This window comes from Mus pahari, chromosome 11 (genome assembly GCF_900095145.1).
Source record: "Mus pahari chromosome 11, PAHARI_EIJ_v1.1, whole genome shotgun sequence".
In the NCBI taxonomy this organism is placed as follows: domain Eukaryota; kingdom Metazoa; phylum Chordata; class Mammalia; order Rodentia; family Muridae; genus Mus; species Mus pahari.
The window spans coordinates 11926839-11945373 of NC_034600.1; positions in this window are offsets into that span (position 1 = coordinate 11926839).

Consider the following 18535-nt stretch of genomic DNA (forward strand, 5'->3'; position numbering starts at 1 on the left):
AAAATTAGAAAACATATCTATCTGGCCCCCATTTTTATTAGTTCTTATAAGACCTTACCTAGTATGACCTATTAAATTAATGTTGTTTAAATAAATGATTATACTCAATTCTTATGCCATACAGAGAAAGTAAACCAAGTAATAACTGGGGCATCAGCGTTGGAAGAGTATCCAAGACAATTTCTCAGGAAGAGGATAAATTTATAAGTATACTTGACAAAAACACACATGAGTTTTCTTTATGAACAGTATAAAAGAGTACTTAATTTTTAAACATCTGGCAGATAATTTTAGATTTTCTTTATGCTCTATTGACATTTATTTTATAGAACTAGTAAGACCAAGAAAATGTAGGTGTAGAAATAAATTGTTGTGGCTGTCTATTCTTGTAAACTGTTAAACGAGTAAGGAATACATAGAAAATGAAGATCATTTTTAGCCCAATTTTTTTCTGTAACTGCACGCACATCTGCAGTCTGCCTTAACCATAGAAAATTGACATTTTCTGCATCCTTTTGGTTAGCATGACATTAACTGGACTGGAGCATTGCATTCTGCTAGTATCTCTTCCCCTTATTATTTTTTTTTTTGCATTTTATGCTATTTTTAAAGTCATGCTGTTGATCATGTCCTGAATGAATACAAATGAATCCAAATATCAGACCTTTTAATGTGAATACAAATGTCAGCTTGCATCACAGCCTTGTTGGTTGTATCAGATAAGAGAGCACATCTCATGTCAGCTTTGTCCTTTTGAAAGCAGGAGCATTGTGCTACTAATGAAGTCTGAATGAATTCAAGAACACACAAAGGTTTCATGCAAATTTGAAGAAAGAAGGTAAGTTAGAAAGCACAAGATCCACTGCCAACCCAAGCATGGAATATTGAGAAGAATTATGATGTTATCCTCTTATGTATTTAACTGTCAATTTAAAATTATCAACCATTTATTTAGATATCTAAGGACAAATATTTTCTCACTGTATTGTTATTAGTTTTATACTCACCCTCTTTCTTGTGCACCATGTATAGCAAAGTTATTTACATTTTCACTAACCTAATTTTAAAATTATCCCAAGCCAAAAGGTGCCTTTTGATCCACATCTGTTAAAGCTTTGATCTGAAAAGTTTATGAAGGAAATCACTTATAACCATGATCCACAGACCTTGACCTAAAATAGTGTATTGAACTCAGGTACAGGCAAACCAGATTCTAATTATCTAAGCCTGCTTGAGAGAACTATTTCATTTCTTCACTGTGGCCTAACCTGCATTTTATCATTCAACAAAAAGTTATGGCATTTAATGTGAGCTCCATAAAGACTTTGCCTGTGCAGCATCCTCTGCTCTGGGTGATGCTAATCCATACTTCTTTTATTTGGGCAAATTACTTTCTTTTGGAGGCTGTGGAAGAACACCAGCAGAGGAAAGGGTACTTAGTTGAGGAGCAGTATAGAAATAGCTCTGCCGAGAGCATTATAAAGGCTCTGCTGTGCTATCACACAGCACAGCCAATAATGTACGATATGAAAAATCCCTGCCAAGCGCACAGAGAATACAGACAATGTTTGTCATTTGTCTGATCGACTGTTTATGTGTTGCAAGTTTATAGCTATAGAGTTGGAAAAGACTACCACACCCTAAAGCCCTTCTGTTATAAAACTCCCACCTGTGTGTGTGTGTGTGTGTGTGTGTGTGTGTGTGTGTGTGTGTGTGTGTGTGAAGAGACAGAGACAGATGGGGGTGGGGTTTAAAGAAATTATAACTGTGTCCATAATACAGAATAAGTGGAATTTTCACCTATAAAGCCTAATCAAGTACTTCCTTAAAGATGCCCTATGTTTGCTGAAAGCACACAGTGCAATCCTTTATAGAATGATTTAAACATCAAAATTGTTAGTTCTCATCAAATATATCACCTAAAGATAAAAAAAATCCATGATCCACGCCTTATTTTAAATACCAAAAAGGTTGTTTATACTATACAAAATATTAAAATTTAATTTTAAAAACTATTTTAGGTTTATGATTATGCTACAATTATATTCTTTCCCCTTTCCTTTTCTTGCTCCAAGCTCTAACTCTCCTTTTAAACATGTAGCTTTTGTAATCAATTGTTGTAACACACATGTGTGTAGAAGTATATATTTCCAAATACATAAATAAAACTTGCTAAGTCTGTATAAACTTACTCATATGTATATGTTGTCAAGGGTGACAATTTGCTATTGCCTAATTGGTCATAATAAAAACATGGGCTCCACATCATCATCATGAATCTTAGTTTTCAAAATGCACATTAAACTCCCTGGTGGCTAGTTTGTCAACTTGAGATGGTCGAGAGGAGAGAATCTCAACTGAGGAACTGAATCCATCAGATTTACTTATGGACATGACATGTCTGTGAAGCATTTTCTTGACTGTTAATTGATGTAGGAGTCCCCAGGCCACTGTGGGCAGTGTCACTCTTAAACACTCTGGGCCATATCAGGAAGGAAAATAAACTTAATCTTGGTACCAAATGAGTAAGCATTTCTCCTCCATGGTCTCTGCTTCAGTTCCTACTCTCAGATTCTCACGTGAGATCCTTTCTGGGGCCCTCTATGTAAACTGAGTGCTTTCTGAAGTTGATCTTGGTTTATATTATATAACAGCACCAAGGAAAGCAGTGTGGAATAGACATATGCAAGAACATAAGACACCTGAATGCTGGTGCCTACAATTCTCCTTAGCCTTATTTCCAACATTTGAAGCCATGAGTGAATATACATGGAAAGGAAATACATGCGATTCTCTATTTCAGCTACTTTCAATAAACTTTTTTCTGTTTTTGTAAGAAAATATGCATGCAAATTGCCAGAAGAGATGATGTTTAGATTGTAGCAACATAAATCGAAATACAATAAAGTTCTTCATTTCTCTTACCTTCTTAGCCATACTTCTCCTGTTTCCTATATTTCCCCTCCTGCTCTCTGACATCTACCTACACTTTTCCTGCTTCCCTTCATTATTTCCCTGACATTTCTAGTGCTGTCTCTATTGTCTGTTTCTTTTACATGCGCCTCCATGTATGCTCTTTGTTGAATTCTGTTTCATACCTCACGTTTTATTTCTCTGTTCCCCTACTTCACATCTCTTACTTCTGCTTCCTCTTCCTTCCCAAGAGCCTGAGTAAAGAGGAAAAAAAATTGAAATTATTACTTGTAAATTCCTCACAGTATACATAGGACTGAACATACACAAGGTGACCATGTGGTGTATGTAGCATTCTTTGAGAGCATCCAATCATACTTTATGTCCCCACTTAAGTTTTTCCCTGTGCAATGAAATCTTTCCTTTCTTCCTTGAGAAAATGTGCTGGCTCTTTTATTTGTCCCTGAAGAACTGGGTGTGCAATTCCTCTGTATAATTTGTCATGTTATATCATAGAATAAGATTCACATAATCATAAGGCCTAATAACATTTATATATGTGATTTGGCAATATGTGGTCCTATATCTTACCCTACCTACATGGAAAATTATATCTTAATTCCAGAAAGTTGGCAGTATGCACATGTTGAAAAACAAATGCATAAGATTGAAGAAGTTTATATTGTTGCTTGTTGTTTCTTGAGGAACAAACACTCCGATTTCTGGTTTGCACCTTTCAGGGTGACGAATTACTGCGTTCAGAGCAACTAATTTCATTTCTGGCACATAATAATGACTCGGTTTGTGTTTTCTCTTACGTCTTAGGAATGTACAACCTTTTGTTCTAGTTTTTACTGTGGATAGTTTCTCTTAAAATACAACTGTATATTTTTAAACAATACTTTTTTTTGCCAAAACTGCAGAAATATTACTGCAATGTGTTACTGGATACTTCATTAAATGATACATAGATTCTCTAAAGGTGACTTTGAGGACTTGAGAATTTCTGTAATGGGGGTACAAGTTCCAGATGGCTAATGTCAGAGCCAGCTGTCCAGGGAATACTGCTTGATAAGAACTGTGGTCCAGAGAGATCAATAAAAGGTGGACCCTTTGGAACAATGGACCATGTCAGAAATCTTGGTAAGGTTGAGTGGGTCTGAGAGCCCCTTATCCAGGTACCCACCTGAGATGTTAAGTGCCTCCCCCTGCTGCCTACTAGACTCCTGACCCAGAACAGGTGACCACAATCGACGCATTTTGGGGAGCATGAAAAGGCCTTCAACTACACTGTCTAAACCCGCAGCAGACAGCTCCTCTATGCTCCCAGACAACCACCACCAAGCTAAACAAAGTTGCCAATGAGCTAAGCTGGAGTCACAATCTCCTGAGTCTGGGCTGGTCATTGCCCTCAGCCCGTGGGCCCTCAAATCCATTCCCAATTCCTTGCAGACCCGGCGGTGCACTATCTAGATGTCCAGGTGTTTGGGAGCCCCCAGTCCCTAACTAATCACTGGCCAATGGAGCCCATTATTTGTTCCTGACTCCTCTGTGCCGGTTTCGAGTGGCGACTGAATGCCTGGAGCTTTCCATTACCTCAATCTGTGTATCGACATTTCCCTAAAGCCCAATACCAGACAGTGGCATGCCAGGTAAACTCAGTAAAAACCATGGATAACTACATAGAAATATATATATATATATATATATATATATATATATATATATATATATATTCTCAGAACTATATGGCTGGATGATTTTTATGTCTGTATCTCAGTACCTTTCAGTCTACTCTTCTGGGCTAATAAAAATCTTCATCAGAAGAAAAAGATTGAATTAGACCAGACCATAATACAGTATTTTTTGAATTCCAATGGTATACTTTTAGACTATACCACATTTCCAGGTAACGTATATTAGCATTTTTTAATTTATATGCTCATTGGTACTATGTATATCAATGTTTTCCAACCTATATGGTTCTCTTCAGTTTCAAGTCCATATAGCAAAGTTTCTTACTGTCCCTTGTTTGAGTCTGCCACTCAGAGTCTTTCCTTTTACTATCATCTATCAGCAATTACTTATTTAAAAGCATTCACGTTCATGTCTTTACTAAAACTCAAGGACATTTAGTAAAATTATACTTTGTACCACATCCAACATGGGCCCGGGGCCTGAAGGTTTCAGGAAAACAATACTAAATCAATGCATAGTCAGAAGACAGTCTCAAAAGTCACCAAAGACACAAGGAATGCATAGAATACGAAGAAGCAATGCAATGCGGACTAAGCTTGGGCATATCTCCCACATCTGTTCTAACTAAATGTAAACAGAATGCTAAAGAAATACTTAGTTCAGTGGGGGAGTTGAGTGCGGTCAAGAGAAAAAGAGAGAGGACACAGAGAGTTCACTTTGGGTTCTTTGATACTACAGTCGACTCCATCAGTCATTCAAAGGTTCCCAGAAAAAGAATAAACAAAGAGAAGTCAGGATAAAGTGTGCATTGTAAGGGCAGATTTTGAAAATATAAACAGGCAAATACTGAAAAGGAAAGCAAGACAGAGATAAGAAAAGAGATAAAAGTATACTGCAAGTGAAAATAGAAAACGTCAGGTATTGGTTGCAGTAATTCAAGTCATTGTGAGGAGATCCTCTGCTTCTTTCTTTGTGAACATGGGCTCAGTGACGGTTGAGTGGAAGATGGAATCACAGTTAGGTGACTGAATTGCTCAAGAATATATGGGATAAGGAAAATGAGTCCGAATATTGAAATTCAGATCTGACAAGAATCTGCGATCACCAACACTGACATGATGCCCAGTATGAGAAACTATTTGGCTTTCACTAGAAAAATTGTAGACACGTCTATTCTGTGAGACATAAATTCCTTGAAGGTTTGATTCACATTTACCATATGTATACATATACTAGAGGATAAATTGTGATGGTATTTTAAAGAACACATTACCTGGAAATAAAGGACAATTGGAAATAATATGCATGGCTCTGGATGTCTAAGAATATAGTGGATTATTATATATTTGTGAAAATAATCTGTGAAAATAATTATAAAACAAATAAATTATACATGTAAAGATGTAAAGACAGGCAAACCTTTAGAAACAATTGAATGAAAAAAATTACAGAACAGAAAACTGTAAGTCAATTAAATCAAGTCGGTGAAACTGAGGGCCTATAGTAATATTAAGAGTATAATGAAAAAGCCACAAATAAATGTAGTGATTTCCTGTATTTTATTCAGCACAGCCTGAGGTGCATATGATGTAATGAGTAAAAATTCTAAATCACTATATCTCCTCACAGAACATAATATATGAGTGTTCCATAAAACCAGAGACAATGAAATTGATAGAGGAGAAAGTGGGGAAAAGCCTCGAAGATATGGGCACAGGGAAAAAATTTCTCAACAGAACACCAATGGCTTGTGCTGTAAAATCAAGAATTGACAAATGGGACCTCACAAAATTGCAAAACTTCTGTAAGGCAAAAGACACTGTCAGCAAGACAAAAGGCCACCAACAGATTGGGAAAGGATTTTTACCAATCCTAAATCTGATAGAGGACTTATATCCAATATATACAAAGAGCTCAAGAAGCTGGACTCCAGAAATTCAAATAACCCCATTAAAAAATGGGGTACAGAGCTAAACAAAGAATTCTCAACTGAGGAATGCCAAATGGCTGAGAAACACCTGAAAAAATGTTCAACATCCTTAGTCATAAGGGAAATGCAAATCAAAACAACCCTGAGATTCCATCTCACACCAGTCAGAATGGCTAAGATAAAAAATTCAGGTGACAGCAGATGCTGGTGAGGTTGTAGAGAAAGAAGAACACTCCTCCATTGCTGGTGGGATTGCAAGCTTGTACAACCACTCTGGAAATCAGTCTGGCGGTTCCTCAGAAAATTGGACATANTACTACCGGAGAACCTAGCAATACCTCTTCTGGGCATATACCCAGAAGATCTTCCAACTGGAAATAAGGACACATGTTCCACTATGTTCATAGCAGCCTTATTTATAATAGCCAGAAGCTGGAAAGAACCCANATGTCCCTCAATAGAGGAATGGATACAGAAACTGTGGTACATTTACACAGTGGAATACTACTCAGCTATTAAAAACAATGAATTTATGAAATTCTTGGGCAAATGGATGTATCATCCTTAGTGAGGTAACCCAATCACAAAAGAAGTCACTAGATATGCACTCACTGATAAGCAGATATTAGCCCAGAAACTTAGAATACCCAAGATACATTTTGCAAAACACAAAGAAAACCAAGAAGGATGACCATCGTGTGGATACTTCATTCCTCCTTAGAATAAGGAACAAAATATCCATGAAAGGATATAAGTACAGAGACAAAATTTAGAGCTAAAATTAAAGGATGGACTATTCAGAGACTACCCCATCCAGGAATCCATCCCATCATCAGTCACCAAATCCCAGATACTAATGCACATGCCAGCAAAATTCTGCTGAAGGGACCCTGATATAGTGGCCTCTTGTGAGGCTATGCCAGTGCCTGGCAAACACAGAAGTGGATGCTCACAGTCAGCTATTGGATGGAACACNGGGCCCCCAATGGAGGAGCTAGAGAAAGTACCCAAGGAAGTGAAGGGGGCTGCAACCCTGTAGGTGCAACAACAATATGAACTAACCAGTACCCCCTGAGCTCGTGTCTCTAGCTGCATATGTAGCAGAAGATGGCCTAATCGGCCATCATTGGGAAGAGAGGCCCCTTGGTCTTGTAAACTTTATATGACCCAGCACAGGGGAAGGCCAGGGCCAAGTAGTGGGAGTGGGTGGGTAGGGGAGCAGGGACCGTGGGAGGGTATAGGGAACTTTTGGGATAGCATTTGAAATGTAAATAAAGAAAATAATAATAAAAAAATATACGAGTGTTTAATTATTCTTTGATTCTCTGGTATTGTTTTCCCCTCTGATTTAAATAAGGTCAGCATGGTAAGGAGAGAAGAAAGAACATAGTAATAATTCTTTGAAGACCCTTAGGAAAGAAACTGGAGAATATAAGAAAGAACGAATGACAACGTGGTCCAAAACATAACAATGAACATTTCAACTTCTTTTTTAACTATTATTTTAAGTATTTAATCAAGCATTTTAGGTTTTAAATTAGCTTACAAAGAAACAAGTTTTCATATACAATATCCATACATGTTTCATCTTGGTTGATTCCCCAACCCCTCATTCCTTGATCTGATTCTCTGACTGGACCATTTCGTTCACAGCCTTTACCCTCCCACTGTGGTCTGTTCTCTTCCTTGTGGCTCCTAGACTTAAAGATATTGTGTCCTTGTTATTTCCAAATTCTCTAGGACTTTTCTAAGTCCCTTACTTAAAATCATTTTTCCTCCTACCAAGGCATACATTTTGATTATTTGAAGTTAGGTTTTTCACATGAAAGCAATATAACACAGAATTTGTGTTTCTGAAACTGAATCACCTCACTCAATATGCTTGTGTTTCATTATGTATCATTTTTTTTTCTAAAATTCCCATAGCATAGACAGCAATAATAAATGTAAGTGGGAAAATATTTGCAGGTTCTTTGAGTATATGTCCAGAATCGTATAGTTGCATCAATCAGTTTAGAGACTCTCAGACTAAAAGTCAAACTACTAGAAGATCAGATGCAATTTTTATGAAAAGGAACTTTGAATGCTATGTTGTAGGTTCTAGAAGAAGGTCAATAGAGATAGCATAACAATAAAAACAAATGGAAAAAGGAAAAGACACAGTAGATATCTGCAAGCCTTCTCTTTTCTATTTTATTAATTAGCAAATTGTTTTGCACTGTTATGTATAATAAAATTCCTAAAGACATATTTTTACGGCTTTTTAAGGGAACAAAGCACAGATTAAACTCAAATGCCTAGGTTTCTTGTGATTTACGTTTTCATTTCTCAATACCTTTTTATTTATAATTTCTTCCTCATTACGTAACTTATTTGCAAAATATTCTAAGTGGATCAAAACCTACATAGACATAGTAGAATGAACATCCATGCACTAAACTGTACATAGTTAACAATTATCTTCACACAGCAATTTTATCTAAACAAAACCCACTCATTTCTCTGCATCTCCCTTGCAATTTCAATGCTATGGAAGAATTTTGTTTTAATAATTGCAAATGTGAACAAAAATTAGGACCTTTAAAATCTTGTCAACAATGATATTGCTATTATGAGTACATTAATGTAACCTTTATTACTGTCACATGGTTATAATTAATTTTGCTTTAGCACTTGGCCCATTCCAGAAAATACAAACTTTCAAATTCATACTTGCTGTCAATCTACATGATTCTAATTTTCCTTAGATTTTTCTCATCTTTGCCTTAGGATGAAAGATGATAGGAGACACTATCATCTTTCAAATACCAGATCTACAGATTTTCCAAAGTTCCAAAATTATCTTCCATTTGACCTTCCTTAAAATGGATAAATGTTCCCTTCTAAGTCTCCTCCTTGCATTCAAATGACTCAATGTAATGTGCTTATCAATTAAAAGATTATTAAATTTGTAATTTGAGCTTTGTATTATAAGAATGTTTAAGGAAAAGTTAAAAATGGGTTTTAAAATATTCAAAGCTTTATAGAAAAATTCATATTAAAGATGAAAATTTGAGGTTTCACTGTGCACTTCATGCAGAAAAGGAACTTGATGCATGCACAAAGAAGCATGTCAAAATTCTTCAGTTGTTCCCAGGGCTCTGACACCAGCTGACTTAGATTAAATAGCAGTGAGCTGGAAAAGCATTCTGGGTATTGGTATGCAAATGAATTCACCAAGCATTTCTTCCTATGGCTTTGGAATTCCCACAGCCACAACTACATGAAACATATATTTTAAAATTACATTTTAAACAAATAAATGTACACTAAATCTATCCTTTCCATAGCCCAAATACAATACTAATGGTGCTAAAAATTTGTTCCAAGAGGAACAAAAATAATTCTGAGAAGATGAGATTATTTATCAAAGTATTAAATGATGCATGAGTACACTGGCTTGCCAACACAGTTTCAGCTTCAGCACACTGCCATAGAGCCAGAGCCATTCCTGCCCAGGTCCTCTGAAGAATGTCTATGAGCATCAGGTATAGGAAGCAGGTAAAAAGCACTGATTATCTCATGGAGAGAAATTACTGTTCTCAAACATTATTTTGAGGATGACTTTTCCACGAAGTCCTACTCCCCCCTCTGATTTGACAAGGAAGTGATAATGCACTAAAAAAATAACTAATTTTGGAAGAAAAAAACTTTAAAAACACAACCTTTTCTTCAGAAAAAGAACTTGTGTAGAGAATTTTACAATATATTCATATTTGACACGTTAGCTGCCAGCAACACATACTGTAAAGAGAATGGATTACAATAAAGCCATTTCTTGCACAGATGAAATATTATAATGGCACTGCTTTAGCAATATGACACAGATTCTTGATTTTTCTCAGTGTTTTAACTCTACTCTTTCCTTGTACCCCCACTTCAGTTAAGTAGTATTGAATTCTAAAATTATAAAATGAAATGCAAAATGCATAATGCAAGCCATCCTTCCTTCTATGTAAGCCAAGATCACTTTTCAGCATACCCCTGCAGGGGACCTAACAGGGAATTTCCAAAAACATTAATGTATTCAGAAGAAATGTCAAAACAAAAAAAGCCCGTAAACATTGTCTGTGGGAAGCTTTTTTGTGTCCTTCTGGAATGCAAAATGAACTCTTATTTTCCCACAGAAGCAGGATCCATTTCTGCCATCTAGTGACAGTAAGTCAAACACATACTGAGAAAAGAAACACATTTTTTAAATCTGCTTAACAACTAAGTCCAAAGCAACTTAGACTTTGTAAACAGGCACTGCCCCAAAGATGTAATAAAACATACAAGCATATATATGGGCATGTGCAAACACACACACACACACACACACAAGACTCTTTAGAAAAGAATTTTAAGTAAGGTTCCCTGAATGTTAAGTGGTATCCACATGTTTCTTAGTAATCTTTGAAGCTAGAAAACAAATATATAACAGTATTTACTATGTGCACATTGCTTTTCAAGGGTGTCAAATGACTTACACATGTGTTAACTTGTTCAACACAGGAATAAAAGGAAAGGAATGCACCCTGAACAAGAGTATGGGCTCGAAAGCACGATGTCTAAACCTAAAGCATTTTTGCTCCTATATTTGAAAACTTGTAAATGAGCCAGTCTAGTTCAGCTCCCCTAATCATAGACCTTGATTCAATGATTGTAACATCTTATCTTTCCATATAACATATTAGATAACATGGCTGCATGATATGAATGCAATAAAGTAAAAAGCCTTTCGTTTCAAAAGTTCTCCTTGTGGGACTTTATAATCTGAATATACACAAGCAGATGTAGAATTGTTTGGTTGTAGATAGAGATACCTTGGTTACAGAAGATAAAAAAATGTATATTATATAAGAAAATCTACTGGGTTTGTAGGGTGTCTTAATCACATTTTCTTTATTGTGTGTGTGTGTGTGTGTGTGTGTGTGTGTGTGTGTGTGTGTGTGTGTGTATGCAGTTATTGTTGTTGTTGTTGTTGTTGTTGATGATGATGATAATATTTTCCTTGTTCTTTTATGTGAATGGGAATGTAACAGATGCATAGAAGTGTGTATGCACCCATGAAAGGCCAGTGGACAATTTCAGATATATTCCTCTACTGTTCTCAGCTTTATTACCTTGAAGGAAGTTCTCTTATTGAGTTAGAGGATCACCATTGTAGCAGACTGGTTGGTCATCAAGCTCCTGGTATCTACCTGTCTAACAACAGCAATGCAGAGTTACAAGAAGAGGTATGTGTGTGTCCATGTCTGGCTTTTTTATGGTTCTTGAGATTGAAACTCAGATCTTCATATTTGCAGAAAAAAAAATACTTGCCCACTGACCTATATCTCTAAGCCCTAAGTTACAGGCTCAAAAAGATTTTTGTTTCTACCTATCTTAATCAATTTTATTTTACTTTAAAATAAAACCTACTGAAAGATACTTTATAAGAAAAGGGTGTTATGTACCTATTCCTTCTAAACTCTGTTGAGCCAGAACCTTCTGGCTGAAGACCTGAATAGAATGGGTCCAAAATCCTAATGTTTTGTGGAAGGGGCAAGCGTTCTGGATAGCAGTCATACAGTACCTAATCTAGTCACACATTCCTAACAACATGTGAATTGATTGGACTACTTATAACTTACGTGCCTTGTGGCTGGCCCACTCCTTTTCTTTCTTTCTTTTTTTTTTAACATTTTTCTTTTGAACTTTAATTTTTTTGATATTATAAAGACACCATTTCTTAAAAGTTCAACTGCCCCAAAATAGCTATATTTAGGAGCAGAATTCCCAGTATATGAACTCTTGCTGTGAACTACATGCAAATTCCAAATCCAAGCAACTTCCTAAAGCTTAGAGTGAGGTAACTCAGACCCAAAATGACGTGCATGGAATGTACTCACTAATAAATGGATATTAGCCAAAAAATGTACAGAATATCCAGGATACAATCCACAGAACTCAAGTAGGTTAACAAGCCAAAGGGTCCAAGTGAGGATGCTTCAATTCCACCTGGGAGGAAGAAGAAAGTAATCACAGGAGACAGAGGGAGAGGGGACCTGAGTGGGAGAGGGAAGGGAAAGAAGAAAAGAGGAACATGATCTGGTATTGGGGGTAACAGGAGTGAAGCCAGCAGGATGAATGGAAATATGCAACCTGGGGTGGGGGGGAGATGGAGGACCCTCTAGAAAGTGCCAGAGACATGGTAGGTGAGAGACTCTCAGGAATCAAGGGGAGGGACCTTAGATGAAATGCCTAACAGTGGTGAGAGAGAACTCACAGAATCTTCCTCCAGTAGAAAGACAGGGTTGCCATCCCACAATCAAATACTCTGACCCAGAATTGTTCCTGATTAAAAGAACTACAGGAGCAAAAATGAAGAAGAGACTGGTGGAAAGGATGTCCAGTGACTGGTCCAAATAAGGATCCATCTTAGGAAGAGGCTTCAAGGCTTCACTTTCTTACTGGTATGCTTACAGACAGGAGCCTAACCAGGACCAACCAGTAGCTGACTGAGACAGGCACAGATACTTACACTCAACCAATAGACGGAAGTTGGGAACCCCTGTGATTGAATTAGGGTAAAGCTGGAAGAAGCTGAGGAGGAGGGCAACCCCATAGGAAGACCAGCAATCTTAATTAACCCCTGAGATCTCTCAGACACTGAGCCAGCAACCAGGCAGCATACACTAGCTGGCCTGAGGCCCCTAGCACTTATGCAGTAGAGGACTGCCTGGCCTGGCCTCAGTGGGAGAAGATAAGCATAACTCTGAAGAGATTTGTAGCCCCAGGGAGTGGTGAGGCCTGGCAGGGGTGCAGAGGCATCCTCTGGGAGCAATAGGGTTGGGGGAGGATGAATGTGATAAACTGTGTTGGATGGCTGAGAGGGGAAAAAAAGGAAAGCCAAGTCAGTAATTGCTTTGTTTATTTTGTGGCAGTATAGTTCACTTTTTCCTTGTTTTTAGAAACTAGTAAATACAACTTTTGTTTGTGACTCTACTTGTAATTTTCTAGGTGAGAGCAGATGATAGAATACAAAAAAATAAGCAAATATCTATCCAGGAATATGTAAATTTTGTCCACAAACACCTGTGAAGAGGTTGGGATTTGGAAAGAGGTGCAGACTGTTGGCATGAGGCTGTGGAAATCACCTTAATTTTCTCCACACCTTATATTTACATATATCTAATTTCTAGCCTTATTTTCCTGATTTTCATTCTAAACCCCTTTTACTAATCCTTCAGTCTTTTTTTAAATATCTATAGACCTTAACTGTTGCTATCAGAGGAACTCGATCTTTAGAAATTTTTTTCCACCAAGATCTCATATTATCAATAATCAACTAATTGAAACTTTAGATCCTCTAACCAGAATTTTTTTTTTGAAATCTAGATTTAAATAACCAACTCTCCTACTAAGTTTTCAATCTAAAATTACCATTTACATCTATAAATTAATGCACTCAAACCTGAGCTTCTATCTCTTCCCACAGGAGCTTGTGTCCCTATATGATTTTTGTCAATCATTTCTTGATCACCACTTAGGTTGTTTGTGATAATTATAGTATTTCTCATACCAGGGTATAACCGGAGACTACACTAGGACTCTTTATTACAGAAGCCTATAAATTCTTGTCATTATATGCACAAACACACACACTAACACGCAGACACAATAGAGATACACACAGAGAGAGACACGTAAATATATGCACAGAGGCACATAAATAACACTCACATATATATACAGACACACAACACACATACACACACACACACACACACACACACACACACACACCATTATTTCACATGCTTAGCCAGCATCTTGGATTCACTTGAACCTCAGGATAGATGTTGTATCCTTTAAAATCCTCTAATCATAGGAGAGTGAGTCTGCCCTGCTTGTCAGAAAACACCAGTCATATACCTGTGCAGCAATGCTATTTAATTGTAGAACCAAAGCACATGGATTATATCTGAGGTCTTCATCTGTGTCTTTTTACAACATAAATGCAATAAATTCAAAACATTTAACAAATTTAAACTTTTGTTTAAATTTGATAATCGTGGATCTTATTAAAAAGTTAACTTTTTAGCTCTGCATTAATTAATTTAAATTCTTAAAGTCAAAATTACTAAAACAAGAAACTGAACCATAAGAAAACTTATTTTCTGCTACAGTAAGAAGTTTCTAGTAGTGCAAATCCACAAACATATATTTATAAGTTTAGCCAAATCCTAAAAGCTCTCAGTGTTAGTGTTTTATGCACATGATACTATAAAGTGACTACTGCAGTGCTGGCACCATAAGTAAGCCTGACATTTAGAAGAATAAAGATCCTTTCCTCCTAAGAGAGAAGAGCTGAGGGAACATTTGACAGTGGTTACTCTTAGATTGTCTTTCATACCAGGGGTCAAATGTGGCCCTTCCTTTGCCAATACCTGACATGGGAGAATAGAAATGTCATTGTCATGGATTAATCATACAAGTGTACTATGAGGACACCAACCACATCTGCTGAATAAGATTGAGACTTGTCTGAATCTGTACAAATATGTGATAATAAAAGGCTGGAAATAAAGGTAGCTAAAAGCTAATTACTGAACCCATTCATGTGATCTCTCTACACCCTGATTTTCTGGATACGTAGTGCAGTTGTTGAGGCAGGTTCTATCTTATCTTCATTGCTCTGCTGTCTGATATGATGAATGATTTATATGATCTATTGAACATTCCAGGAAATGTAACTACGGGAATATTTCTAGCTTATGTTTCTAGTACAGGCTTGTGATGCACAGTATTCTCCTGCCAGAATGCCTATGCTACTTCTGCTGCTATCTCTCAGGTCTCTCCTGGTAGTAGCTGTCTTGGAAGAGGAGCACATAGTTGACAGATACGAGAACAATATCCTGTCTGCTTCGGAGACTAACATCTGTGCTGTAGAAAATGATAGGCATGAGACTCAAACTGGGAGATTATATTGCAATGAATTCAAAATAAAATAGAGAATTAAATACGAATGAGTCAAACTTATTGATTTGAGTAATATGAAAAAAATTCTTCATTTTTCCCCATGGCAGAATTATTTTTACAAACTCCTTCAGATACCCAAGAATCCCAAGGAGGCACATTCATTTCCAGCTTTACTCTAGAAATTCAATGGGTAAGGATGATCAAACAGGGATCAATGGGAGTTCCTATCTTGGAGAATAGAATTTTCCTGTTAAAGTTACTTTTTCATCTACTGATAATAATGTTTAGAAAGTCATACAAAGACTTTCCACTCAACGAACAGCTTTTGAAATTGTGCAATACTTGCAGCAGGATATCCCACATATTATCTCATTAAATATACATTAACATGGAGAAAAGTTGTAGATATTTTCATTTTATTAGTAGAGACTGAACTACTAATAATTTAGTAGGGTGGAATAATTTCTGCATTATGAAATTGGCAAGTAATTGATTTACATAAGATATAAACCTAGATCAATCTTAAGAAAATTTATGGGAAATATATTCTATCTTATTGATAACTCTAAAATCATCTCTATTCCAGAAAGGGGGTTAGAGCTGCCCTAACAGATAGAATAGATCTACTGTAAAGAAAATTGAACTGTGTTAGTAGTTGCTCAGAGTCTGGAGTAATGGTTATACTCCATTAGTAAACAATGCCAAGAACTTTATTTCTTTTTACAGAAGATAACACTGTCTGACTCATGCTCAGAAAGTCAACCATGCATAAAAAGTTGGAAGAAATAGTCTTTTGAATGTTCACAGGAAGTGTATTGGTGAGTGGGTAGCTAATATTTATATAACCACCTTGTCATCAAAGAGTGTTTTCTTTCTTTAAAGTTAAATTAATGAAGAATTTTCTGTGTAGTAAGAAACAATAAGCAGAGACCCTTACCCAGGCAGAGACACACACTCCTTCTGGTTTGCATGTACACCCGAAGTGTATCCTGTATTCTGGATACCCACTCAGTCAAACCATGCCCAGAGGCAGCTTAACCCCCTCCCCCCCAGTTCTGACACATCCAGGATCACAGGATCACAGGATCACAGGATCACAGGATCACAGGATGGCAAGATCAAAGGCTCATAGAAAGGACAAGCTCCAGTCAGAGATAGCAAGGCCAGTTAACACCAGAGATAGCCAGAGGGCAAAAGGCAAGCACAAGTACATAAGCAACAAACCAATACAACTTGTCAGCATCAGAACACAGTTCTCCCACCACAGCAAGTCCTGGATACCCTAACATAGCTGAAAAGCAAGATTCAGATCTAAAATCCCATCTACTGATAATGATAGAAGACTGTAAGAAGGATATAAATAACTCACTTAAATAAATACAGGATTGCACAGGTAAAAGAGTAGTTCTTAAAGAGGAAACACAAAAATCCCTTGAAGAATTACAGGAAAACACAATCAGAAAGGTGAAAGAATTGAACAAAACCATTCAGGATCTAGAAATGGAAATAGAAAAATTAAAGAAAACACAAAGGGAGACAAACCTGGAGATAGTAAACCTTGGAAAGAGGGCAGTCACAGATGCAATCATCACCAATAGAATATAAGAGATAGAAGAGAGAATCTCACTGCAGAAGATATCATAGAAAACAGTGACACAGCAGTCAAATACAATACAAAATGTGAAAGGCTCCTAACCCAAAGCATCCAGGAAATCCAGGACACAATGAAAAGACCAAGACTAAGGATAACAGGTATAGAAGAGAGCAAAGATTCCCAACTCAAAGGGACAGTAAATATCTGCAGCGAATTTAAAGAAGAAAACTTCCCTAACCTAAAGAAAGAGATGCCCATGAACATACAAGAAGCCTACAGAACACTCACAGATAAGACCAGAAAAGAAATTCCTCCCATCACATAATAATCAAAACACCAAATGCACAGAGCAAAGAAAGACTACTGAAAGCATCAAGGGAAAATGTTGAAGTAACATATAAAGGCAGACCTATCAAAATTACAGCAGATTCTCAGCAGAGACTCTAAAAGCCAGAAGATCTTAGGCAGATGTAATATAGACCATAAGAGAACAAAAATGCCAGCCCAGATTACTATACCCTGCAAAACTCTCAATTACCATAGATAGAGAAATCAAGATATTCCATGACAGAACTAAATTTAAACAATATCTTTCCACTAATGCAGGCCTACTGAATAGAGTAGAAGAAAGGCTCCAATACAAGGAGGGAAACTACACCCAAGTAAGAGCATGAAATTAATCTTCTCACAACAGCCAAAAACAAGAGAACCACACAAACATAATTCCACTTCTAACAACAAAAATAGTAGGAAGCACCAATCTTTGGTACTTAATACCTCTCAACATCAGTGGACTCAATTCCCTATTAAAAAAAAAAAAAAAAAAAAAAAAAAAAGGCATAGGTTAACAGACTGGATAAATAAATAGGACCTAGCATTTACTGCGTGCAGGAAACATACCTCATAGGAAAAGACAGAAACTAACTCAAAGTAAAAGGCTAGAAAACAATTTTCTGCTGCGCCAGCACCCGGTCACCTAGGGCTCAGAGTCGGCAGACACCCCCACAGTCCCTAGAGGACTGCCCATGCAATCGTAGGATCACTGGTGAGTGGAACACAACAAATGCTCCAATCCAATCACGCACAGGGCCTGAGACAGCACTAAGGGAGCAGAGAAGAGGCCTGACCAGGGGATCAAGTCCCTTCTGGTCTGAGCCAGCACAGGATCACCTAGGGCACAGAGTCGGCAGACACCCCCACGGTCCCTAGAGGACTGCCCATGCGATCTTAGGATCACTGGTGAGTGGAACACAACTTCTGTTCCAACCCAATAGTGACAGTCCTGTGACAGCAGGAACAAGGACACCAGAGCCTTTCCTGTCCAGAGGCTCAGGTTCCTTTTGATCAGTTCTGGTTTACCTTGGTTTTGAACAGACCAGACACCTTCATGGTTCTCAAAGGAGAAACCACTTCCA